The sequence below is a fragment of the Eretmochelys imbricata genome, chromosome 15 (assembly GCF_965152235.1).
Source record: "Eretmochelys imbricata isolate rEreImb1 chromosome 15, rEreImb1.hap1, whole genome shotgun sequence".
Taxonomy (NCBI): domain Eukaryota; kingdom Metazoa; phylum Chordata; order Testudines; family Cheloniidae; genus Eretmochelys; species Eretmochelys imbricata.
In genome coordinates this window covers 17,985,775-18,013,554 of record NC_135586.1, presented here as the reverse complement: position 1 = coordinate 18,013,554, position 27,780 = coordinate 17,985,775, and the positions used below count along the sequence as shown (strand labels likewise).

At 43.2% G+C, this 27,780-nt stretch overlaps 1 pseudogene; it reads right to left on the bottom strand.

Moving 5' to 3' along the window:
• Positions 1-8,944: 8,944 nt before the first annotated feature.
• LOC144275704 (small nuclear ribonucleoprotein F pseudogene) lies at positions 8,945-9,199 on the bottom strand (annotated as a pseudogene).
• Between the last annotated feature and the right edge of the window lie 18,581 nt (positions 9,200-27,780).

The following is a 27,780-nucleotide window of genomic DNA, read 5'->3' as shown; positions in this document are numbered from 1 at the left end:
GAGGTATTTCCAGTAGAGACAGGGAAGTATTAGTACCATTATCCAAGGCACTGATGAGACCTCATCTGGAATACTATGTGCAACTCTGGTGTCCAGTGTTTAAGAAAGATGAATTCAAACTGGAAGGTGCAGAGAAGGGCTACTAGAATGATCCGAGGAATGGAAAACCTACCTTATGACAGCCAAAGAGCAAAAGAAGGCTGATTGCTCTCTAGAAATATATCAGAGGGATAAATACCAGGGAGGGAGAGGAGTTATTTACGCTAAACGCCAATGCAGACACAAGAAAAAATTCATATAAACTAGCCATCAACAAGTTTAGGCTCAAAATTAGATGAAGATTTCTAACCATCAGAGGAGTGACGTTCTGGAACAGTCTTCCAAGGGGAGCAGTGGGGGCAAAAAATCTAACTGGCTTCAAGACTGAGCTTGATGAGTTTATAGAGGGGATGGTATGATGGGACTGCCTACAATGGCATGTGGCCCATCAGCAACTACCAGTAGCAAAAATCCCCAAAGGCTGGAGACGGGACAAAGGTTGGGGAGGGCTCTGAGTTACTACAGAGAATTCTTTCCCAGGTATCCGCCAGGTGGGTCTTGCCCACATGCTCAGGGTCTAACTGATTGTCATATTTTGGGGTTGGGAAGGAATTTCCCCCCGGGTCAGATTGGCAGAGACTCTGGTTTTTTTGTTTTTTTTTTTAACCTTCCTCTGCAGCATGGGGCACAGGTCACTTGCAGGTTTAAACTAGTGTAAATGGTGAATTCTCTGTAACTTGAAATCTTTAAACCATGATTTGAGGATTTCAGTAACTCAGCCAAAGGGTATGGGCCTGTTACAAGAGTGGGTAGGTGAGGGTCTGTGGTCTGCAATGTGCAGGAGGTCAGACTAAATGAGCATGATGGTCTCTTCTGACCTTAAAGTCTATGAGTCTATAAATGGCATTCTCCTAATGCAACCTGAAAATGACTTGGCTGCACCACACATTTAGGGTCGGAGGACTAGACTAGTTAGTGGTGTGACTGGTCCAATCTTACAAAAAGATGAACAGCATAATTTTTTCCCCTCCCTCCTCTTTATACACATTGTCCAATTCCAGACAGCCAAAGGATGAGCACTGTAGTAGCTAGTCATAATTTTTTTTAAAAGAGGTTAATCCAGCACCAGTTTAACCATCAATCTGCTTCTGAGGATTCTCCCGCATGTATAAATATTGACTTCTTCTCTGAATATGCTCAGTTGCATTCTCTTACATCACGTGTGAGAGAGAGAGAGACTGACTTTGACTTCTTACTCTGCCCCAGTCAAAAAGTTTTGCTAAAGACCTTGTCTCTGTCGGAACAGTACCCTGCAAGCTTTGGCTCCTGAACAGGAAGTGACAGAGAATACTATAAAAGAAAAGGAATACTTGTGGCACCTTAGAGACTAACCAATTTATTTGAGCATAGGCTTTCGTGAGCTACAGCTCACTTCATTGGATGTATTCAGTGGAAAATACAGTGACCAAAAACTCATTTTGATTTGAATGGAGCCCTTAGTCTGCTTTTGCATCTACTTTAGCAGTAGACTAGCCAAAGTGCAGCACACATTAAATTAGGCCCTCTGCCTCCTGACAACGCAGAACTGCATGACACTTGTTGCCTACTTCATAGACATTTATTAATACTTCCCACTTCTATAAGGCTTTCCATCCATAATTTAATTTGAAGAGTCTCACAACACCCTGTGAGATAGAGAAGGGATACGGAGAGCGCATTTCAGCACACCCTGAGATGCAGCAGTTGTTAAATTGATCTTTACTCTACACAACAGTTTTGAAACAGGAAGTGAAGGGTGGGGGGGGGAACCCATTGTATCCAGTTGAAACGTCTGGGTGTATTTTAGCTAAGCAGAAGGACATTATCCCAAGAAGTAATTTGGCCAGGTCCCCAGGGACAAGCTCCACCACCACCACCACCTGATAAAGAGCGCTACACACTAATGCCAGGACTTCAGAGAGAGAGAGTGTGCACCCAGCAGCACAGAGCCCTCAAACTCCATGCTGGATCACTGGTGCAACAGCAAATCAGAGGGAAGACTGCAATCTGCTGAGTCACCACCGCCACTTTCTACAGCACAGCAGTAATGGTTCTTGCAGATCTCCTGTGCAAATACTGAAACAGACCCACATGACTTAGCTTATGAAATTACATGGGATTGTAGCACAAGAAGGGACAACAGGCCACTTGCCCTTACCTTTTGTGACGGGGCAAGGCCAGATAGCTATAGAAAAGTAGATGGAGATAGATATATTAGCTCCAGGCTAAACAAATCCCTGGTACCAGGATAAGTGAAATGGCAGCTGCTCCAGGTCAATTAAGACACCTGGGGCCAATTAAGAACTTTCCAGAAGGCTAGGTTGATTGGGACACCTGAAGCCAGTCAGGGGCTGGCTGAAACTAGTTAATAGCCTCCCAGTTAGTCAGGTGGGGGTGCATGTCAGGAGCTGTGGGAGGAAGTTGTGCTGTTGGTGAGATTGAGTAGTACACACCATATCGGGTATAAGGAAGGAAGCCCTGAGGTAAGGGTGAAGTGGAGCTTGAGGAAGTGAGGGCTGCTGTGGGGGAAGTGGCCCAGGGAATTGTACGTGTCATGTTTCTAAAAGGTCAGCTACCATAGCTGATACTATTAGGGTCCCTGGGCTGGAGCCCGGAGTAGAGGGTGGGCCTAGGCTCCCTCTGCCCTTCCCCCCCCACCTTTGGCCTCTGATTAATCACTGAGACAACAGAGACTGTGCAAGGAAGGATAACTTCTCCTCACCTCCCTCGCTGGCTTATGATGAAAATGGCACAGTAGACTGTGACCCTTGTGCCTAGAGAGAGAAGGGTTATGTGGAGGGTCACAGTGAGCCTCTGAGGCTAGCGAAATCTGCCAGGAAACGTGGGTCCCACGTTGGCAAGGACAGAGCTTTGCCACACTTTCCAAACTGTTGTGGTCACACTGTCCCCTCTACCTGGCTGCTATTAAAGAGCATAGGCTAGGTCTCATGTGCAATGTTTTGAGTAATTATTGCCTTTCTGTAAATTTCAGGTGCTAGACAGAATAAATAAAAACAAGGTGCGCTCACCGTCTGGTGACCATCTTCCCAAGGCCAGTTCAGACCGTGCAGTTACTTTTTTTTTTTTTTTTTGGGGGGGGGGGAGGGGTTGAGAGACAATGCATGGTGATCGTTGCATCAGCTCCAGAACTTCAAGTTGGAAGCAGAACCCTTGACAGAAAATGTCAAATCGTGGGGAATGTGGCTGTCTTATCTTTGAGCTTTGCTGCATCTGGGGCACAGCCAAGGGTTCCTTCTTCTTCCTTTTCACTTGAGGAAACCACAATCTGCTAGTGCCCTAGCTCTCTTCCACCTTCCTGTCCCTGGATATGTTCCCCATCCCTACCCACAGTTGCTAAGAGAGTAATTTAGGGCAAGTTGAGGGTGGAGTACAGGTTATACACTTAGCCTGAGCAACTCTGCTTGAATGAGAGCCCTGACTTTTTTCTTCAATGGTATTTCATTATATAAATCTTGTACATTCAGCCATCAGAGATTCATTTCAATGGGTTTTCTAGAGCGCTAATAGGGTGCGGTAATACATTCATCTCTTCTAACTTGCCTCTGTTCTCTCAAATAGAGGCATAAGTGGGCTTCTCCAAGCACATGTGATTGCAAATAGATACTGAAGTTGTCTTGAATCACTTGTTAACCGGCCCACCAATTTAGTGCATTATTAAATTGGGGAGAGGAAGAGAGCAGCATTCTCCTAGAGAAGAAAACACAATCTCTCATCAGAGAAGAGCAATTCCCCCTCATCATTGCACTCCAAAGAAAGGCTTTAATGAGCCATTTACACCTGAGAGTGACAGTTTTAAGTCTTTCTTTTATACTTCTGAACAATCCTCATGCTCAGAGGTTCCAATTTTTACTCTCTGTAACAGGACACAACAGATTTTACTTAGCGCCATATAGGAATGGTTAATTCTCATTTGCACCTTCAAGAGTGCAGTTGAGAGCCTACTTCCAATACCCTATACATCAGAATTGGATCTATGGTTAATAGCAGGCTTTGGGATGTGTCTGGTTAAACACTGAGCTGGTGCAATTAATGCCGAAGAACCCAGTCCTATCCTCACTGAAGTCTATGGGAGTTTTGGCATTCTATCTAGAGTCTTTTAGAGACAAATGTACGCAGGATTGGGCTGCAGGTATGAATTCAGCTATCACATAGTAAGGACCCATCAGTGGATGCCACTTGCTGCAAGAAGAAATAAATCTGGTGATGTTTTCTCTGTCATTTTAAATAGAAAAATATCCTTACTTGCTTCCTGAACAAGAGATGCAGAAGTTAGAATGTATTTGCTTAAGGAGTTAAACAGCTGGAAAAAAACTTCTTCAGTTGCCTACCTTACCCAAGTCCTGTGACAATCATTTCAGTATGTCTTGGAACCTAAGAGCTGTGACACGGTGAGAAAATGCCGCCCTAACAGGTTGGGAGGCTGTGTGTACCCCACCCACCTGACCTGTCAGTCAGGCATGCTAGGAAGGCAGGTTTTACAAGGAGGAAGCTGCGGTACTCAAGACAGGAAACACTGAGAAGGGAGCAACTAGCATAGGTCCTGGAACAGCAGGAGGATCCTTCCTGCTAGAAGCCTGCCAGCTCTAGGAGGAGTTCCGCAATGCCAGGGTAAGGTAGGGAGGGGCTGATGCAGCAACCCAAAAACTCCAGCAAGGCACACCCGAAACAAGGTGGTGCCTCAGGCATTTTTTTGTTTGGCCAGGTTATCTACCCCAGGAAGGACTTGGTTTGTGTTGCCCTGAACTTTTGTTTTCGCTCCCTCCCTTCCCCCAAAGTAAAGTAAGCAGGCCCACAAGGGTGGGGCCACGACCACAACTAAGTCTGTGGCTTGTACTAGACCAACCACCAACCCTGAGGTGGAAACTCCAGCCCAGCTAGAAAGATGTCCTCTTTTTACAAGAGTGATTTTAGGTGTTAGAGGAGACTAGAAGTCAGGAACCTGGATTCTGGTTCCCGGCTGCAATGGTGACTATGAGAAAACTAATTACTTTGTGCCTCAATTTCCTCATCTGCAAAACGGGGATAATACCACCTACTTCACGGGGATATTGTGGAGCTTCATTAGTGTTTGCAAGCATTATATAAATGCAAAGCTAACATAGGATTTGCCATCCTGGCTACCACTGTTCTATTAAGTTTGGTATCCTGCCTACTGGAACATTTAGGCATCCATAAATATCAGTAGTAGCCACTGTATGTCATCTCTTGCATGTAAGAGTTGTGTTTAGGGCTGGCTGCCTAGCGTGTGGCCATGCAGGGCATCTGAGTTTGGGCAGCATGCTGAGTCCTGGCTGGGGAGCGAATGCTGCACATTTCTCTCTTAGTCCTATTGCCTGGCTGAAACAACAGTGCTAATGAGCTCCAAAGGGAGCTGAATCAAACCCTCCTTGCTGGAGGCAACAATCTTTGAGGGAGGGAGGCTAAGAGGAAGGGAGAATAAGAAGGTTAGGTTCCAGGAAGCTTCCTTGGGATGTAAATGTTGTGCCTTAACGGAACAGCAATATTCACTATACTTGCATACAATATATTAGCAGGGTGCAAGGGCCTAACAGAGGAGGCTGAAGATGGGCAGGCAAGCCCAATAGGGTCAGTGTGTGTGCACATACCTTAAGAAGGTGTGGATGGATTTTTTTTTTTTTTAAATAAATCCTCACTTCCTTATTTTCAGTCGTACCCATTCCCTTTGCAGGTAGGTTCCCCTTGCTCTTAAGTTCGTGTGTGTGTTTTGTTTTCCCTTCTTCCCTTGGGGATGCCAAAGCATTGTCGGCTCTGAACCAGACTTTGCTGCAGGAAAGAAAAAACATGTTTTCTTTGCTGCAATGGTCCATATACACATCACAATTCTACATGCTACTTTGCAAGAGCTTCTAACTATTGTTCTTAGGACTGCAGAAAACACTATCAAGGCTGATACACCCCAAAATTAACCAGCCTTAAAAGGGAATCTGATCTTTGTTTGTGAGATATTTTAAAAGAACAATCTTCTTTTAAAGTCAGACTAAAATCCCAGCTCTCAGCAGGGAGCCAACTCATCACCAATCAACCCAAACACATGGTTTATTGCAGCCACATGCCTGTGTGAGATGTGCATGTCACAGTGTCCCTCCATTCCATTCCTATCAAATACTACATCAATGGGACTACAAACAAGAATTTAGTTGATGTAACCTGCTTACCTGATGCCAATATATGGGATCTTAAGAAATGCCTCAGGCCCTGCCTAAATTATGGAATTTAACTACATTGATTGCTGTTAGGTAACAATTCCTTAATGCAGACAAGGCCTTTGATTAGATGATTCATAAGAACAGAGGCACACCTTCCTGGCCACGCGCTCATGCATGCACCCACCCCTGTGATCACAAAAATCCAGAACCCTTGCATTGAATTCTCAAGGTAAGCTCCCAAATGAATCTATCAATTTGGCTACACCATCATGTAGGAGTGAAATAGACCTTTTCAGAAGGTGATGTAGCACAGGGCCATTTCCAAGCCGTTTGTGCTGGATGTTGTAGAGAGATGCTTGAGTCTTTAGTCCTTCCCAGAACACTAGTAAAACTTTCTCTTCCCCCTCAGCAGAAGTAAACTAGCTGCTGTGCATAGAATAAATGTGATTGTCTACAAAATCAAATGCTGTTTTCTTGCTCCATTATTTGCACATTCTGTTTGTGCAGAACTATATTCCAAAACTGAGAGAGCGAGATCCTGGTTTGTGTTTGAAAAAGAAAAGGAGGAAAAATGTTGTGTGGTTTTTTTTTCTTTTTGAGTGCCAAAATATACAAGTTTTATGTGGTGTGATGGAAAGTTAAGGTGAAAAGGTCTGGATTTACACAAACTTTTTCTTTAAAAAATAAAATTTAAGAACTAATCAGGATTTGGTGTTGCGTCGAAAGCGTCCTGCCATTTTACAGGCCATAAGACAAAGGCGACTAAGAGCCCTTATTTCCCCGAACGTGCGTATTTCCAGGGCTCTGTTAAATTGAATATGCCCTAACAAAGGGAGGAGCAGCTGTGAGGTTAGAGCTCCCTTGTGAACATGTTGGTACCTTTATCCAGTCCTGTGGACCAATATCAACCTGAAGCTTGTCTGTCTTTAAGTCCCGATTGTGCATACTGCTCTGCGTGGGCAAAACCCTGTGCCCAAGCAGGGTGAGGCTCCAGGTACACACAGGCCCCCTGTAGAACAGTTTGTAGGATAACGGGCCCCTCTCTGTATTTATGCTACTTGAATCCTAAGGTGATAGGCACCATATAAAAATAGCTAGACAGATAAGGAGGGCCCCAGCCATTCTTATTCTACCATGATGGCTGGTATTGGCTACAAAGGCCTGCAAATAATGGCCATAACATTCTTACAGGCAGGCAGCTGCTCCCTTTCAGGTATGTCCTTTAAAGTTGGTAAATAACAAGTCAGGATCAAGTAGACTACCTTCCCCTTCATAGGTTAATAGGCATTACGTGAGCACATCTTACAGCGAACAGACTCCCTTCGATCCAGTTCATGGGATGGTTAGGGTTTTCCTCTAACAGCAGAATTTGTGTTTAACAGTAAGAAAAAATGAAAATAAGCAGAGGTCCTGCTCTCTAGCACTGTTTTGCAGAGATCTGATCAAAAGCAAATGTAGGTCAGACTGCTAGTCCTAAAATTGTTTATAAGATACAATATAGATGCTGGATAAGCTGTCTCTGTATAAATGGAATCCTGTAAGTTGTAGGACATGAGTGAAATTTTAAGGATATTTTCTCATTTTAATGTCTTCCACGTCTATTATTCCATGGACCTAAAGTTTTAAAGTGATGTGCAACCACCTCAATGGGGTTGTTTTGGTGTGTTCTTCCCACCATCCTCTTCCCCTTGCAAATTATAAAACAATATCTGGATTCAGTCATTTGCTCTAAAGGTCAGGCATTTGGCTAATGGTATCATAATTTTCTGGCAGGAGCAGTGGCTGTGGTTTCTAAGTTATTCTCTTGGGTTAGGGAGTGTTTGGTTGAGGAGTGTGGAACATTATAGGGAGCCCAAATATTAAAAGGCAGAAGTTCTTAAAGTACATTTTAAATGTTTAAAAAAAAAATCCACCTGAAAATAATTAGCACAGTCATTAGAGTGCTTGATAAAATGGATGCTTTTAAAATGTAGCTATTATCAACCATTAAAATGGGTATAAAAATCTGAATAACTGGCAGAGATACTTAAAGGATCCAGACTTGAAAGGAGCTCTTTTAAATGTCTTATGCTGTTGATTTAAGTTTGTGCTTTCTAGACACAATCAAGCTTCTTAACTTGGTTACAGTAAAGTGAATTCCAAAAATGTTTCCTCCAACTCACATCAAAGCATTTGCAGTTAAAGTTAATTAAAAATGTTCTAACTACTTTTGTAATTAGGAACAAGTGGAAGGTAACCTCCTTCCTCGATGCATCTGAATCCCAAAGATTTCTCTTTAAATGTCCTGCAGAGCCCCAGAAATACCTTCTGCCTCTTTTTCCTCCCCCTCCTAACCTCCACCATTCCTTTCATATTTGCTCTTGCAGCTGCAGGGCAGCTGATCCCTGTCAGTAAAGGTGCTTGGCTAAGTTGGGTTCTTCTAAAACTGGTTCAATTTGTTCGCTGCTGTTGCAGTCTGTGAATTTGCCTCATGCAATCCCCTTCTGGCATCATATGTGAATAAGCAGGACTCACTCGCAGATTAAACACCGGCACACTTCTCACGCCCAATTTATCATTGTGTAGGCCAACAGGCAATGAAGCTACAAGGTTGTTGGGGGTTGTGTGTTTTTGTTTTGTTTTGGGGGGAGAGGGGTTAGTGTGAAAAACTGATCTTTATTTTCCAGAAATATATAAACTTATTCTCTCATTTCTCCATCTTCTTCTTGTACTCCTCTGATGTACAGGACATTGTTACATCTTATCAAAACTTCATCAAGGTGTCCTGACAATACACCATCTATGTATTCTTCTGTGCTTGCAAGCTTCATGTTCATGTAGCAGTCAACAGACACCAGGTAGCCCTTGTAGTCCATCGCCCACTTCAACTTCACCATCACCGGCTTCCCCGTCAGCCCGTTCAGGAAGGGCTTGGGGTTCAGGGGCAAGTGCATCGTAACACGGCATGGCACAAGGCAGCAGGAAAAACAAAAATTACTCGCAGGGCTGCATGTGCACCTGCTGGAGTCTGTTGCCAGTCTCCTCCCACCCTCCCCACTTAATCTTTCTGTAGGGGTGTGTTAAACTCAGTGCCCTGGCTCAACTTCAATTTTTAATTACCCTTGGCCATACTGAATCCCATCCCTGCAAACTCAGTGTTTTTTCTTTACTTCCCATTCTAAAATGGCTGTGAGCTGTTGAACAGCCAGTAGTGTATATACCCCTCCTAGCTAATCCGTGACCCATCACTGGTGGTTTTAGACATATGTAACAGCATAGAGCATTGTTCTGCAGGGGTCCACCCCACATGCTGCAAGGCTGAACGGTCAGAGGGGCTCTATCTTCCTTTCCATCTCGTCCTCAGGAAGTTCTACTTCATCTTCCCAATCCTTGCAGAGACAGTGTGCCCCACCAAACAAGGGAGGGAGGGCATTTCTCCTGTTCGAGGGAGAGGGCAGGGAGATTTGTGTTGCTTTGTGTGGGTGGCTTTGAAGAACTGGGGCAGTTGAGCCAAGTAATCCACCCTCTGTGCAGTCTCTCTTTTATACTTTGTTGCATTCAAAGTATACTTACAAGTATAATTGATTATACTTGTTGCATGCGAATTCTCTGTAGAGTAATAGTGATGATTGTGAAATCAGAAGTAGTACCACCACTAGTCTAAAACTATTGGCATGGCATAGATACCTGACTCACTGTATGCCTCAGAGGTGTAATTTGTGAAGTCAAAATGGCTGAGAACTTAAATTGGATGGTAACAGATTGTGAAACCCAGTGATTATTCAGCCTGGTAATATTCTGAATCAAAAAAGCTCTGTCTCAACCATGCTTGTGGCTGTTTCCATCACTTCACACTGAGGGCAGGTCTACACCATGGGGTTAAGTCGACATAAGTTACGCAACTGCAGCTACGTGAATAACGTATCTGGAGTCAACGTAGCTTAGGTCAACTTATTGCAGTGTCTACATCGTGCTGAGTCGATGGGAGAAACTCTCCCGTTGACTTACCTTATGCTTCTCATTCCAGTGGAGTACCGGAGTTGGTTGGTTGGTAGATCGGCGGTCAAATTAGTGGGTCTTCACTAGACTTGTTAAAATCAACTCCCGGTGGATCGGTCGCCACAGCATGAATCCTCAGTAAGTGTAGACACACCCTGACTCTATAGACATTCTAGGCTTTAGAGTGACTATCCTGGAATCTTCTTATCTAGATTATTGTGCTGCTCAAACTGGCTGCTGTAGCCACTTCTACTGTATTGGTAAGACCCTCCCAGTTCAGCAATCATTAAAACATGCATGATCCCATGCTTTCTCTACACTATAGAAATGACTCCATTTAAACCATGGAGCTGGAGCATGTTTCTGGCACAATAGTGGCTAAACCAGGTTGTAGCACAGATTGATTGGCCAGGGTTAGTTGTGCTTAAGTGCTGTAGTCTGGATTGCTACCTGAACTGAAGCTGATTTTAAAATCAAAATCTAGTAATGAGTCGGCCCCAGCCTGCTGACCAGCAAAGCCCTATGAAAAGTAGGGTCAGCCACAATTGTTTTAACCAAGTTCAGGCATAAATGTTAAACTTGGAATTTCTGAACACTGTCACTGCTGGCTTCTAAAGGCCTGACCCTGCCTTCAGTGGCATAGGGTTGGAGCCCGATTGCCATTTTCCTCCTAAACAAAACACACGTTTGGAGAAGTTCAGCAAAACTCTTCCAATCATTCTTCAACATTTTACTTCTTAGTTTGCATGACTGGAGTTCTTTAAACAAAACAATGATGGATGAAAACTGGAGAACACTAATTGTGCAAGCCAAAGAAGGTTACTGATGGGGTCTTATGTATATGTACTGGCCTGAACTCCACCAAGTGGGAATACATGGCACATCCCTCAAGTTTCCAGTGGATGAGATGATCTCGCTCTGTCCTATTGAACTCACCTCAGATTCTCTCTCTCTCTCTGACACACATTTTTAACCGCTCACTAAATAGGTCTGGAATCAGGGCATTGTTTTCCACGTTTGAACCTGCTCTCTCTGATCATCCTCCATTTAAGATATTTTTCCATTGGCTGCTCAGCGGATTACTCTTTGTAGCCAAATAGACTCCATTTAATTACACTGAAATGTAACTTACCTTTTGGCCAAATTCCCTTCAAATACAACAACAAAACGGAGTGTTTCTTATGACCATTAGCTTTAGGGGCATAAAGAACTTTTATCAAAAGTTTATGATGGGAATTTCCAATAATATTTCTGCCCCTCACCCCAGGATATCATAGCCTCGAAGGATTTTAAGGCAGTCTGAGCCTCCTGCACTATTGTAACATTGCAGTTCCACTAGTGCTAGCCCACAGTGATGGCCTGCATTTTTACCATGGGGTTGTCTAGTCATAGAATATCAGGGTTGGAAGGGACCTCAGGAGGTCATCTAGTCCAACCCCCTGCTCAAAGCAGGGCCAATCCCCAATTTTTGCCCCAGTTCCCTAAATGGCCCCCTCAAGGATTGAACTCACAACCCTGGGTTTAGCAGGCCAATGCTCAAACCACTGAGCTATCTGGTGGGAGATTTCCCTTAAAGTCCTCAATTGTCAATATAGTCTGAGTGGTTGGAACAACATGGAAGATGGCTAGCCAGACTTCCACGACTGTGGGAAAGAGGGTCACTGATAAACGGGGATATAAATCCTTTAATGGGATTCAGAGATTATAAACACTATGTAATATCTTGCAGTAATATTAGTACTTTGACTGTACACTGCATTTTAATTTTAGGATAACATGACCTCCCAACATTAGACCATTTAGCATCCCTGCAAGGAAGATATCTTTATTTTATAAGGACGTTAACTTAGCCACAGAGAAGCTAAAGTCAATCTGTTGCAATCTGGATGCATCCAGGCTAAGGCCACATTTAGCTCCTAAATAAGAGTGGCCTGATTTTCAGAGTTAACAAGAGCTGGGGGTGCTATCTCATCAGATAGGTGAGCATATAGCTGCCTAACATGAGGCACTGGAATGGCATGTATAAACCCTGCATAGTGATTAACCAGGGATTAACAGGAGCCTGAGCCCAATTAGGTCATTGGGTGCAGGGCCAGCTCCAGGCACCAGTGTTCCAAGCAGGTGCTTGGGGCGGCCATTAGGAAGGGGCGGCAGTGTTTCCACAGCAGGGGCAATTAGGCAGCATCCCCTCAGTCCCGGCGGCACTCCGGCGGCAGCTTCTCCCATTTGCCATCTTGGGGTGGCAAAAACTGTAGAGCTGGCCCAGATTGAGTGGCACCTGGACAGGTATCAGGCATAACTGGTAATCTAACCCAGCTGGGTCTTCATAGAGGCAGGAGTACAAGGCAGTGGAAGTGACCCAGAAAGGAGATCCCAATGAGAGGTAGCTGGGAGTTCTCCCTCTTGGGCTAAAGGCTGAGAGAAGGCTGAAAACAGAGCTAGAGGAGCCAGGAAGAAGCCATGCTATGAAATGAGTAAGAACTTTTGCAGACATTAAGCTGAGCCCCAGTGGGAAGCTCTGATGAAGAGGAGGAAAGGGATCTGGAGAGGAAGCTTAGGAAGCTGAGGGTGTCAGTGAAGGCTGCTAGAGGCAGGAAAATCCTGGGTACAGACAGTTAAAAGGCAAAGGCTACAGGAGATGGTGATTCTCGCTGCAACAGGCTTTCTAGGGGGCTCAGTACAGAACTGAGACCTGCCAAGAGGTTGGGAGAAGAGGGGTTCTCACGGTGAGGAACCCAAGACTGGGTACAGTAAAATACTGGGCAACAGGTACTTGAGTAAGGATTTCTTTGAGTGGTATACATTGAGGTCTGGGGTGAGGACCCATGGGTCTTAGTAACACCCAGAAAAGGGGGCAGAAGAGACTGGAACTTTGGATATTGTTTTATGTGGACTTGGAGTTCCCTGGAAGGGGAGAGACTTTGACATGACTGGGCTGGAGGGTCAAGCTGTGGGAAAAGGCAGACCACCCAGCACCAGAGCTAAGGTCAGCAGGGGATGCTAGAGAGGAAAGCTGCTAAGCCACACTCAGCAATGAGAGGGCACACCTGTGCTGAGTCCTCTTCTACAGGTACTTAAGTTTGAAAACTTTTAACTAAATGACATGCCAGGTCTCATCTATATTATGGGAATCCATCACACTGGAGGATCCGGTTACAAAAGAATTATGTTGTATGGGACTAAGCATCCTCTGCTCAGGTGGGATTCAGCACTAACAATATTCCTGAGTTGTGTGGCAAACTTGGACTCTGCAGGGCCAGATAGCATCATGCTATTTAGTAAGACCATTAAGATCCATTTTGGTCCCATCTATACTGGAGAGACCAGACATTGTTTGAACTGCACCTGGCACTATTTTACTGTAATTCAGTAGCTCTCAACCTTTTCTATCTAGCAATATGAGAAGGGTAGGATGGTCACGACTTCCTGACACCCATATGTGATCCCCAGATCGGTAGTCTATGATGCAACTCCAGTGGACTGGTCACAGTGGAGCCAGGACCTAAATCAGTGACAGATTTGGAAAAAATACAACCTAGAAGTTACTTGCTCTATCCACAATACTCCTTATAAGTAACAGGAAAAGCGAAAGGTTACATTTTGCTACAAAACATAAAATGCATCGCTTAAAGTGATCAACAAGATCATTTCTAACTCTATTCAGTGCATTTCAAACATATTTGTGGCAGTTAAGAACTGTAACGTACTATGACTATGGTATTTTAAACTTTAGTTGCCTACTTGTGTGCCATGTACCACACTGTCCCCAGCATAGCTGTTACTGCCAGCCTCTGCTCACTTGTGAGATTGTGCACCAAAATGTTTGCAGTTGGCAAGAAGACCACTTGCTCATGAGTGCAATGAAAGGTCTGAGCTCCATGCTAGAGTGCGCAGTTGCCAAACATACTGCAGGACACTACGCAATGCCACATTCCCTGTTGATTCTCTCTCTCACACAGGAATCAGTTGCAGACCAAGACAAAGAATTCACCCATGCTCAATTACAGTAATATCAATACCATAGTCCTAGTCCCAGACCAAATAACTCCACACAAACAAGAACCCTACATTCAGAGGGGGTTAAGCTTGAGAGTACATATCAGTAACTAAAGAGTGAAAGTAGTTACAGGGATGCTGTAGTTATCCTAAAACCAAGCATTAAAGACCAAAACCCAGACATATTCAGATAAGAAATGAACAGCTAAGGCACCCGGAACCATCATAATGCTACCCTGTGACGGCATCATGCAGTAACCATAGAATTGTGACTAAAGCATTTAACATTTGTGATCCTAGATTTTAGATTAAACTGATTTTTAAAGACACCCCTGCGCCCCAATCCCCTGTTTGTGGCATTACTGTACAGCAGCTTCCGTAGTACACCATTGCAGCCAGAGCACACTAGCCACTTAAATTGGATTTATAGCCACTTTGCCTCACTGGAACACTGAGTGTGACAGCTATCAGCTTGGTCAATGGAAAAGGGACCTTCAGAACTAAAACCATGATCCTCTTCAGCTCAAGCTAAAGAGCCAAGGCGCTCTATTTGGGGCAGTTACAGATTCCCATCCTCTACAGATTGGTAACAAACACTCACTAGTGAGTTACAGGTGCAAAGCAGGCAGAAAGTGTACTGGTGGATCTGGAATTTATTTTGCAATTAACTTCCTGGTTTAGAAGGCTGTGTCAATACCAGTCTGCCTATGTAAAGAGGAGGCAGGGAGAACCTAGTCCCAGAGTCCAAATGTCTCTGTGCTTTAAGGGTTTCCTTTGAATTAGTGTCTCATTTCCTCCAACAGTGCCATGGGGAGCCTTTCATACACTGATGCTCAAGCTAGTATGCAGGCCTGGAATATTTCTTCAAGAGCAGGGGCAGCTGGACCAAGTAATCTATCACTGAGATATCTCGCAGTTGCACCACTGACTTTTTACAGCTAACACAACCGTGCATGTAAATTAGCTACAGAAGGAGGGTAATTGGTTGAGTTCTCTGATGTCAGAATGGCCAAATGTAAGTTACTTGAGCCTGTCTAGCTGTATATAATCACAGCAGTTAGATACAACCACCATTAATAAACTTACTTAATTTCTTCAAATATAGCCTAGGCACAAGATTAATTTATTTGAACTATATGGAAAATTTGAAGTCTGCGTTATTCTGTTTAAAATAATTTGGGACAAATTAACATGCTAAATTTTGTAAAGGACCCAGTTAAAATGAACTCTGATGGACTTTCAATACGTTCTCAGAAAATGCATTCTGTACTCAAAGGGTAAATGTTTACATTTGGTGAGGATACACTGTATTTTTCATACAGAACAAAGAGGGTGAATCCTTCCTTTAAGTGCAAAATGAAACTCAGCCTTAATTATGGAGTCTCAACCAGTGTCTCCATAATATGGTATTTCATTTTAACTATCCTAGAACTGGCCTCTAATCACTGAAATACTACAGTGTGGACATAGTTTTAGCAAACTAACAGTAGGCAAACCCATGCATTGCAATAATTTTGCCTCTTACTAGCCCAACAGCTCTTTGAGATTGAAATGTACCATCCACCAGATTAATTCTGTTTGGTCTGAGAACAAGAGGCTTTGTCTGTTTTGGGTAGGTTTTGAAAGCCATGTTTATAATCCCTGTTGCTCCCACGCGATCACTCCTCTTGTAAACAGAACCATTTCTGGAGGTTCCCCCCCAAAAGGCAGAAACTTTGAGTCTTTTTTTATATAAAAGGCTTTATCTTATCTGGAGTAACCGGTATAGGATAACCAGGCTTATCTTATCACTACATATTTATGTCAAGGTTTAAAAGGACTTGAGGCTGTTATGCCACATGGAGCAGAATACCTACACTGATAAAGCTGCAGTTCTATGATCTAAACTACACTTTCCTTCTCCCCCAGATACATGTGAGAGAGGAGTCAGAAGCATTTCCCCTAACACAGTGGAATCCTGTTCTGGGGTGTCCAGACAAGAGCAGATGGGCAAGGTGCCTAGGTTTTGGGGGATCACCACTGGTTATCTGACAGTCTGAACAAAACTGCAGCAGTCAGAGGCAGACCTGCCCTCAGAGGAAAAAAAAGTCAGAGGGTGACAGGGCTGACAGAGGCCCATCCTGCCTATAATTTATGAGCAGGGGCATGCTAAGTATATCAGGCTCATAGAGATGCTAAGGGATGAATTATGGCTCAGTCACTGAGCTGTAAGCAGCTGTGGCAAACAAGCAATGGTAGAGGAAAGGCATTCAGCCTGCCTAAGGCATAACTCCTCCAGGAGCACCTCGGGCAGGAGGGTGGTGTGCACTCAGGAAAAGGCATTTACTACAAAATATATGGCATGAACTCCTCTAGCACTGCCTGACTGTCTTTAGCTGGTGGGTAGGGCAGGGCCCCAAACATAACTCCAGCCAACACTAACATATCATCTTTGGCCTATTAGCCCTGGCCGCATCACCAACAGGCAACCCTCCCATTCTGCTTTGTGCCCAAAGAAAACACACAGCCACACTACAGACACATCCTGCACAAGGACATTGGTCAGGAGAGACTCCCTGCACTCTTCGGCACCCTCAGCCACCAAAATTTGGCCTTTAGTTAATAGGTCTAATCTTGCTGGGGCCTTTTCCTATTTATTTCATTTGGAGCAGCCCCGATGTAGAGGGTCCTGCAGAAGTCAGGACTGTGGGGAACTGTGGATGCTGCAGAGGCAGCTCGTATGAGTGTTTTTATGTAGAGGGATCATCCATCTCCCTCCACACACTCTTGTTGTTCCATGCTTGTGAGATTCTAGGGCTTGATCTTGAGCAATGCAGGCACAGAATGTTGCACGTGTATATACAAGGCAGAAAGTGATAATCAAGATAAGGATTAGCAGGGATCCCAGACCTGCATTAACTAGTAGGCAATGCTTAAATGGGAAACATACTTAAGTGAAAAGAAAAGGAGTCCTTGTGGCACCTTAGAGACTAACCAATTTATTTGAGCATGAGCTTTCGTGAGCTACAGCTCACTTCATCAGATGTGGCTTGTTTTGCATGCTGAGGATTGCACTTAAATCCATTCTCTGCCTATGCCCCCAACTCTCTTGCTTTCAAGAATGCAAAGTAAGGATGTATGAGATTTACTGCTGCTCAGCACTTAACTTTGCTTGCACCCGTCAGGTAGACTCTAGTCACACTTGTGTAACCTGCACTAAATGTAGTCTTTGTCCCCCTTTAAACTCAGTAACACTTGCTGAGAACATAGCTAGCAGTCTGAAGGCAGCTAAAAATTCATGGTTGCTCCAGTGGCTAGCTCACACAGGAGATTAATGAATCTTCTACAGATGCTAGCTACAGTTCTTAATTCTTTAATACAGTGGTAGAGTCTCATGCTGAAGGTACCAAGTTCAAATCCTACTGACACCCCAACAGGGGTCACTTACACTTTCACCAAGGAGGGATGTACAGGACCAAGAGGCCTTAAACTCACGCAAAAGAAACTGACTTGGTTTATTCGTTCACGGAGAGAATATCAGCACTGGGAAGAAGAATGACTTTTTCCTGTTGCCTGTGTAATATGGATACCTGGGGAAAGGTTGTTAATGTGGAGATCCAGAATGCATTGTGAACACCTTCTGTGCATTATTGTGAATTAATAAACAGTTTGAATCAAGTCTCCAGTAGGAGCATATGGATCCAAATGAAAGGCATGCCAACAGGTATAAAATTATGAGAGAGTGTGTGTCAGGGGTACACTAGATATTTCAAGGGTTTGGATTCAACTAGAACCAATGAGGGGAATTCATTTTTTAAGCAACCATAAACTCTTAGCTGCCTCAGGCTGCCAGCTAATGATCTCGGCAAGTGTTACTGGGTTTAGATTTTAAAAGAAACTCAGACTTAAACAGAGCTTTTGCAGAAATATCATGAGTGACAGCATGTGCTACATCTCCCTTCTGTTCTGAGGCAGCCCATATGCCCAACAGCTACAATCCAGCACAACTCCTCTGTGCAAAATCACAGGGATTTGTACATTTCCCATAGTCAGTTGGAGTGTGCTTCCACACTTTACCAGTCGTGGGGTGGGTTTGTTATTGCCCAACAGTGGTCAGGAAACCAACAGCCCAGCCTAACACATTAGTATTAATTATGCTGAAGTTGTCAGGAAACTTACTCCAGTGCAGTGGGCCGATACAATGGTCTCTGCAAGACCTATGTCTCCATTCACACTCCATGTTAAGGGTTTAAGTTATGTAGAGGCCCGTGAGCTGGCCCTCTGCCCTAGAATAAATTGCACCCTTAACCCCCAGCATAATATGAATCACAGCACAACAGCCCCTTTTATTTTGCATTCTGGCCTTTTAAAGGGGGATCTTTCATGCTGGAGAAAGATTTCAGACACACTAGCCTTATACGTAACACTGCGTGTGTTCATCCACTGACTTGTCTCCCTCACAGCCCAGAGTGGCTAAGTGTGTTTTACATCATTAGCTATCTTAATGTACTGAGATGAGGTGCAGATACTTTTTATCTCCACATAGCTACTTGAGGTAAACCCCAGGTGGGGCATATAGGGATGCAAGAGGCACTAGCATCATACACACTATTGAGCAATAAGTGAGTTTGATAATGTAACATTTTGTATTTGAATATCATGCAAAAGGGGATCGATTGGGGTAGCTTCTCTGATAACTCAAGCAGAACTGCCCTGACTAGTCAAAGGGCACAAGTATCAATTATCACAACTTAAGACAAGGAGCATACTTAGTATAGGACACCCTTGCATGTTTTGCGTGTGACCCTCAAACCTTGGCACTTCATCTGCTCTGCAATTCCAATTAAAATTTGATTGAATTAATCTATTAATAAAAATGCACTTGTTCTCACTCTCCCCTCCAGTCTCTGTCAACAGTTACTGCAGATACAGCATCCAGCTACCCCTCCTCTTATTGCCCACTTCCTAAAATGAAGTGATCCAACAAGTTTGCAACCTAATGGATAGATCGCACAGAATGAGAAAGTGGGCTGTCAGGCAGATTATTGAAATAGCTTCCATTGGCGTGAAAGCAGCGTGGCCATATTATGGCTTGGCAAATTTATTTTATGTAAGCCTTAACTTTCCCCTTCTCACCTTCCATTTTCCTCTGTTGTGAAAGCCTCCTCCCCTCCATCCCCTGCCGCTCTCTGGGCACCAAGAAAAAAAGAAAAGTACACTCTGGGGTAGAATGTAGAGGTGTGGAAAGGACTTGTAAAATACAGTGCTTCCTCTCTCACTAGCTGCATGTTCTCCTTAAATTTCAATGTGGAATACTCCATCCAGATGTAGATGTCATGATGCATATGTTTCAACATGCATCTCTGCCATGCTGCCTTGTGTTGGCAGAGCATGATTCCCAACCACACCGCAGGGGAGAGAGAGAGAGACTGAGACTGCTGCTACAGTCTCAGAGACCAGAATTGTTTGTTCTATGTTTTTTATAAACAATAGGTGGCAATTTCACCAATTAAGTGTGCAGGGAAGCAGCATGTTCAGATCAGATGCACACAGCAGATGCCACAGCATGACTATGCAACATAGAGATGCTGTGTGCTCTTAACCAAGGCAGAATTTTTTCCTAAGGTAAGATTAGCTCAGATAGCATAAAGCACCATTCCATTTCCAACATCACCCACACTAGGGAAAGCCTATCCATCCCTGCATTTAAACTATGTCTCCATCCTGCAACATTAATTCTGATGGCCTGCTGCTTTGCAGTATTTTATAGGATAAGCTTACTATTTTAGCAAGTTTGTGTGGTCAGACATGGACTCTAGGGGCATTCAGATGCCATGATGGATGTTCCAAACACGAATAAATGAGCAATGAGGTTCTGCTGAACCCATGGTTTAAAGATTCTAATTGCCAATGCTCATATTTTAGCTGCGTAAATAATAAATGTGGCATATTCCCTATTTTCTTTCACCACTGTATTATTAAGACAATAAAGCCGTTTCAAAGGTTTGGTTATTATGAGCTAATGGCACCTCTAGGGGATCAGTAACACTCCAGGAGACTTCTTATTCTAAAACAAAAACCCCTCACCACCCGCTGTCATTCTCTATTAGTTAATTTCTGCGAGCGTGTGTGCTCAGAGCTTCCTGCTTCCACATGCCACTTGTAGTGCGGGACAAGTTAAGTGATACAACTGCAGGCATAATTAGGTCATGAGGAGCTTCCTGAAGGACAATTTAAAAGAGAGAACGTGGTCAACAAATACAGCTTGGCTAATGCATGCACCCTAGGTAGTAATACCATCTGAACAACGTCTGCAGCTCCTTTCCCTCTGTGGCTTCAAGGCTATCTTTGAAGAGAGCTCCCGTAGAACAGGAAGGACTGGGGACTGGGCTCTGCCATGCGGAGAGCTGCAAACCCTGCACCTGAAAGGCCTCCATCTCCATACAAACAGCCCAGAGAAACATCATTTACAATAAGGGGAAGGTGACTTTGAAAGAACCGTCAGCCTGCCTGGAAGCATCACTAGATGAGATTTTAAATGCATGTTGACAGAGGAACAGGCTGTGAAGATAGGCTTGCTGCCTGCCGCAACAGATGACTTGAGAACATTCTCCATGCGCAACTTTTTTGTGAGGTATCCTCCCCCCTTTGCCAGCTGCCAATCTCGATAATCTTGGCATGACATTATTGGGATGTATGTTTGATTTATTATCCGCTGGGGCATTAAGACAGACTTATTTAACACATCAAAACAGCAGCATTATCAAACAGACCTTCATTTAAGGTGAGTATGCACGGAGGAGAGACTGCCTTATCTTTCATCTCCTGTTTATTTTGGTACTGCAGCAGTGGGTTCTGTAACTAATACTGTCTCTATCAGTTATCAATGCAATAATGAATGGGGAGGATGCCAAAACACACGAAGCTGTAGCACAGTTTAATCCACGCAGTTGGGGTAGCATGGAAGGGGAGCTGTGAGAGTGGGGACCTTTGATGGAAACGCTCTCCTCTCTGTCTGTCTGTCTACCAGGAATGCTAAACTGTGACTCTGAATGAAGGAGACTTTCAAGCCCATATCTTACAAATTCTTGTGCAGCATGCAATAGAGTGCACAAGGGGGTTATGCTCCAGCGCAGTATTCGTGGGTGGATGCCAAAAAAAAAAAAGGTACTAATTAGACATGGTCATCTGCAATGACTATTAATGAATTCCAAGTGTCTTACATTCCTGCTGGGTAAAAATAGAGGGGGAATTTGTGAGGGCCAGAGAATAGAAATATTCCAAGGCAACTTGGGCTCAAACAAGAACATCATGCCAATACGATGCTTAGTTATGCATTCCCATCTTTGGTGTATCTCTCACTTCTAGACTGATCTAAACTCATTGAATCAATGGGTGGCTTTAATGGGCAGTGGATCAAGCCACTACAGATCACCTAGCAGCAGTCTTACTACTATGAGATCTTGTCCCGTTGACCTTCCAGTCCTCTCCCTCCTCCCCTAGCACTGTGTGTGAAAAAAATACACCCCCACCCCCCGAATGACAAAAAATTTAACGACAAAAAGCACTGGTGTGGACAGCGCTTCATTGGCGGGAGATGCTTTCCCAGCAATGAAGCTACTATCCCCTCATTCGGGTTGGTTTTATTTTGTTTCTGGGACAAAGAGCAGCCACATAGCACACCTTAAGGTGCACAGTGTAGACGTAGCCCTAGACTTCAGCCCCACCACTTTCTCAAGAGGTGTTGTGCAGTACTAACCACTTGGAAGCTAGGGTTGAAGGGATTTTGTGTAAAATGCAAGAGGATGTCATGGGAACCCCTTTTTGTGCATCTTCAAACACCCATTCCTATCCCCACAGGTTTCATGTACAGATAAGCTCCAGGATACAAAGCTAAATTCACTTAAAGCTCATTTAATCCAATTTTCAATGTGTAATTGTAAGTCACAGAAGTTTTTGCAAAGTTATGCTTCAAAATCAAATCTACTTGCCCTTTCACGGGCATATTCACAGTGCTAGGGGCATGGATTTAACAGCACAAAATTTAACAAATATTCTCCTTACCATGCAGTTGAATCCTGGAGAACTAGGGAGGAGAAAGGAAACAAAACAAAAAAAAAAAATGGAAGAAAAGTAAATATGGTACAGCTCTTCAAACAGGAAAGTGTGACTGTGGGAGTTACCATGAGCTTAACTCCTCTCTCTTGTAAAATGAGAGAGAAAAATCTTTTATCACATAACCACAATTGATAAAAACCATATGGGTTTTTATAGCACTTAAGAACAACATTAATTCAATTTGCTTGGATATGCGCTCATAATCCACATAGAAGAATGTCAGAAGGACTATAAACAAAGGACGTGTTAAAAGGCGAGTAGGTGTCCAACAATGTATCCTGAGGATCAGCATTTGGCTTACTCCTAGTTTTCATGTATGTTCTACCACAAGGGGTAAACCAGGATAGTGATGAAATTTGCTGATAATACTGAATTGGGACCCTTTGAATACATCAGAGGAATACTACAAAGCAACCGTGAGAGCTGAGAATTATGGGCACAAAACAACAATGAGCTTCAGCATGGAAAAACTGCAAGCTAGTGCATCTCGAGGAAAAATTATCCAAAACACAGATGTTCAACTAGAGGGAGAAATCTGGAAGGCAGTAACTAAAGGAGATCGGGGCATGAGTGGACAGCAAATGATACATGAGTCCCCAGTGTAATAGGGCCGCTGGAAGGACAAGTACACAGTGTTGGGCTGCATGTTCCTTTTCTATACAGCTTTGGTATGAGCTCTCACTAGTAAATTATAGCTAGTTCTGGGCACTTTCTTACCAGGATGATATAGATAAACTGGAGGGAGTTCTAAGAAGTAAAACAAAATTATTATGGGGCTGCAAAGATTAGCTCATTGGGGAAAGAGGAAGACAGCAAAGCATAGTGTGTACAACTTGGCTAAGTGAAAACTAAAGGAAGGGGAAGATAGGCCTGTAAATATCTAAAAAAGTTTAACACAGCTCCAAGTGAGAGGCATTATTTTGGGTGCTATAGATTACTTTAATTAGCATAAACTAGATGCAATTAAAAAAAGGAAACTTCAATTTGAATGGCAGGTAGATTGCCTCGCTATAAGCTCTAGAACATTTTTTCAACAGCAGTAGTGAGTCCCAGTGTTTAGGAGTTTTAAAACTGAACTAAAATTAGAACTATGTAATGACATTAACAATCCTGCATTGGAAAGGGCCAATGGACTAGATGGCATAGGTCTAGTTTTATCATTAATCCTAGAAGGCTTTTCAAAATCTGGTCACACTATCTACCCAGGTCACACTATCTACCCAAGACTTACCTGTCTGCCAATTTTTGGGACAGACAGACAAATGCCTGCACCAAGATAAAAGATGTAAGAAATTTAGCACCCTAAAGGGCCCATTTTTAAAATTAATTTTAACGAAAACTAATTAACAGATTGACTTATAAATTCTCAACGTTTTTTCCACACTCAAAGAGTCAGTGAATCATATAATCTCAGGGTTGGAAGAGACCTCAGGAGGTCATAGAGTCCAACCCCGGTTCAAAGCAGGACCAACCCCAACTAAATCATCCCAGTGCTGTAATTCTGGAGAACAGATGACCTGTTCTTCACACAAAGTAATTGAATTCCTGACTGTTGCCTCCATAACTATGCTATGAGCGAAACTCACCTGCCTGCACCACACCTACACAGTTTGGACACTAGCACAATGTAAACAAGTTTCATTGTATACAAATGAGTTTTCCTGGCCTGCACCATCTCCACTGCCTGCTGCAGCTCTCCAGCAGTTGGAGGTTGCCACTGCAAGCAGATGTGCCACTCTTCTTACGTTCTTCATTTACTGGAATGTGTGGTATAACTCATTGTTAAGACACATCAGTCCAGTTGTCAGGCTGGAGGCTGCCGCTTTATTTTCCAAAGATCAGTGAAATCCAATTTGAAAAGAAAGGCGAGTTCTGCAGTTGTTAGAGAGGTGTGATAATGAAAGCCACTGGAGAGATCGCTGTGGTTTTTCTTTTCACATTTTATCTATAAAACAGCCAGAGGGCTTACAAAGAGTTTACAAGAGTGCGGGTGGAGGGAGTTGGATTGGGGGGGGGGGGGCTAAGCTTAAAAGATAACAGCAGCAATGCACAAACCACTAACTGAAATCTCCAAGCTATCTGCTTGTGCCAACCTTTCTGAGAGAGAATTGTCATTTTCAAGTGCTGCTAAAGAGCAACAGTGCCATCTAGTGCCAAAGGAGCAAACCGAAGCCTTGACCAATCATTCCATGCAACCAGCTCCAGCCTGAGAACAGCTCCTTGGTCTTTACTTCACAACTATGTCAACATCTGGCCTCTGAACTAAGCTCTGTTCAAACATCCAAATGAAAATGAGACAGAAGAAACAGCTCAAATCCCATAGAGTAGAGAGGAACCTAATCTCTGGGCTAAAGCCAAGGTTTTAACGCAGTTATGAGGAACATGGTTAGGTAACCATTTACACTACAGTAGCTTACCTAGGTCAGTCAACAACCATGCAGTAGCTTGGTCCCCCTAATTTAGGTATAAATTGTATCTTAGGCACATGCAATATAAGCAACTTTTTGGGATCTCACAACTTAAGAATCTCCTCTGACTTCGAAATTCACAAGTTCCTTCTACCACAACAGTACCAGAGGAAGAAGCAAATCTTGCCCTGATTTGTACAAACCACAGCAACACTGACTGAAACATGACATACCCCAGAGTCCCTTCTGGAAGAATCTATCACAAACTCCAGGGACACTAGGCCCTCAGGTAATTTGCTTTGTATGAGCTTTTAAAATAATTACTAATGACCAGCTCCAAAAAAGGTCTAACCTGCTGTTACTGTTCCCCAATTAATTATTAAAAAGGACCTAATATTTATATAGTGCCTTAGAGCTTTATGAACTACCATCTGTACCTACAAGGCTGGCAGCCTATGTGCTGTTACGTCCGATATACTAAGCAAGGTGAATAATTGGGTAAGAGACTTAAGGAATATCTAGGTGCAGCAAGAGTTTTTGATAATCCCCTAAAAAGAAAAGGAGTACTTGTGGCACCTTAGAGATTAACAAATTTATTTGAGCATAAGCTTTCGTGAGCTACAGCTCACTTCATCGGATGCATACAGCAGAAAATACAGTGGGAAGATTTATATACACAGAGAACATGAAACAATGGGTGTTACCATACACACTGTAACCAGAGTGATCAGATAAGGTGAGCTATTACCAGCAGGAGTGCAGGGGCAGGAGGGGGAGGGGGGAACCTTTTGTAGTGATAATCAAGGTGGGTCATTTTCAGCAGTTGACAAGAACGTCTGAGGAACAGTGTGTGTGTGTGGGGTGGGGGGGTGGGGGGGAATAAACATGGGGAAATAGTTTTACTTTGTGTAATGACACATCCACTCCCAGTCTTTATTCAAGCCTAAGTTAATTGTATCCATTTTGCAAATTAATTCCAATTCAGCAGTCTCTCGCTGGAGTCTGTTTTTGAAGTTTTTTTGTTGAAGAATTGCCACTTTTAGGTCTGTAATCGAGTGACCAAAGAGATTGAAGTGTTCTCCGACTGGTTTATGAATGTTATAATTCTTGACTTCTGATTTGTGTCCATTTATTCTTTTACGTAGAGACTGTCCAGTTTGGCCAATGTACATGGCAGAGGGGCATTGCTGGCACATGATGGCATATATCACATTGGTAGATGTGCAGGTGAACGAGCCTCTGATAGTGTGGCTGATGTGATTAGGCCCTATGATGGTGTCCCCTGAATAGATATGTGGACACAGTTGGCAACGGGCTTTGTTGCAAGGATAGGTTCCTGGGTTAGTGGTTCTGTTGTGTGGTGTGTGGTTGCTGGTGAGTATTTGCTTCAGGTTGCGGGGCTGTCTGTAAGCAAGGACTGGCCTGTCTCCCAAGATCTGCGAGAGTGATGGGTCATCCTTCAGGATAGCTTGTAGATCCTTGATGATGCGTTGGAGAGGTTTTAGTTGGGGGCTGAAGGTGATGGCTAGTGGCGTTCTGTTATTTTCTTTGTTGGGCCTGTCCTATAGTAGGTAACTTCTGGGTAATCCCTTGACATTCTCAGTAAGAATCAGGGTGTTAACCTTACTATGCTGGTCAGATTCCAGATCAGTTAATTCAGCCTGGCTAAATATAATTTGCCTGAGGGAAGAGGGCAAATGGAATTTTGCAAAGATGAGTTAATTGCTTTCTGCCTACCTGACTAAGTTTCCTTTGTAATTCGCAACTAAATATAGATTTATGATATTCTGTTCCTGATAATATTGTATTATATTTAGACTTGGAAAGATTAGATTTTTAGTTATCAGTAATTGTGGTGAAAATCAACATTCATCAATTCACATCAACCAATAAAAAATAGTTCCATTGATAACAGAAATTTACTAATTGGCAAAGTAAGAAAAATGCTGCTTGAGAACTTAGAGTTTGATTTAAAGCTAAAATTGACATATGACAGTCTGTGTTTGTTATAAAACTAACTTTTTGAATCTCAGTATCTACTCATTAAATAATTCTGACCCCTCCATAATTTCCTCAACTGTAAAAATTTAAACTGATAATCTAAAAAATGCTTAAAACCCATAATTTTGCACAACTGTGAAAATTTAATCTTAATTAATATTGATTTATCTATCACAATGATATAAAAAACTGGATTCTGCCAAGTCTAGTTATATTGCTGGGCAGTCTTGAACAGTTGTTACCTTCCTCCCCAGATGTGACAACATTACACTAGTGATGACATGATCCAGATGTATAGATGGTATATGTAAAGGCTTTTGACATAATAGATACTGTAGCCATATAGAAAGACCGATACTAACAAATGCTTTTCAAGTCCTTTCAAAGGACTTCCTACCAGTACAAAGTGTACTGAGTACTATTATTTGTATTAAAGTAGCACCTAGAAGCGTCAGGTGAGATCAGGAACCCCATTGTGCTTGGCACTGTACATATACTTATCAAGAGACAATCCTTGTTTCAAAGAGTTTACAATCTAATTAGTGAAAGACCAAGTATGGGAGGGGAAACGGAGGCATAGGCAGGTGAAGTGATTTGCCCAAGGTCTCTCAGCAGTTCAGCTCTCCTGACTCTCACCCTATCTACTACCAGAAAGTCAAGGCTACTCCATTTACAATACTTCTTGTCAGTACTCATTGGATTAACTATATGCTGCTAACATTTTAACAAAAGGGCTCCCAGAAAAGTGTTCCCTTCATAGCTACACAAGCCCATTGATAAACCCCTTGTATCATTGGAGTGTCTGCTTGCAAAAGAAAGATGAGAGATAGGAGAATCTATTAATTTGTTTTCCATTTGAACAAAACCACTTTCTCACAGCTGTAACTGAGGAAGGATGCAACACCACTTGGTACAGAAACTGATAATAGATGCACTTGCCTGGAAGTGTTAATACTTTATAAAACTATACTGAGCAGAATGAAAATGCAGCATGGTATTTAGCTTGTACCATATGAAGTGTAGATCTTCGCCAT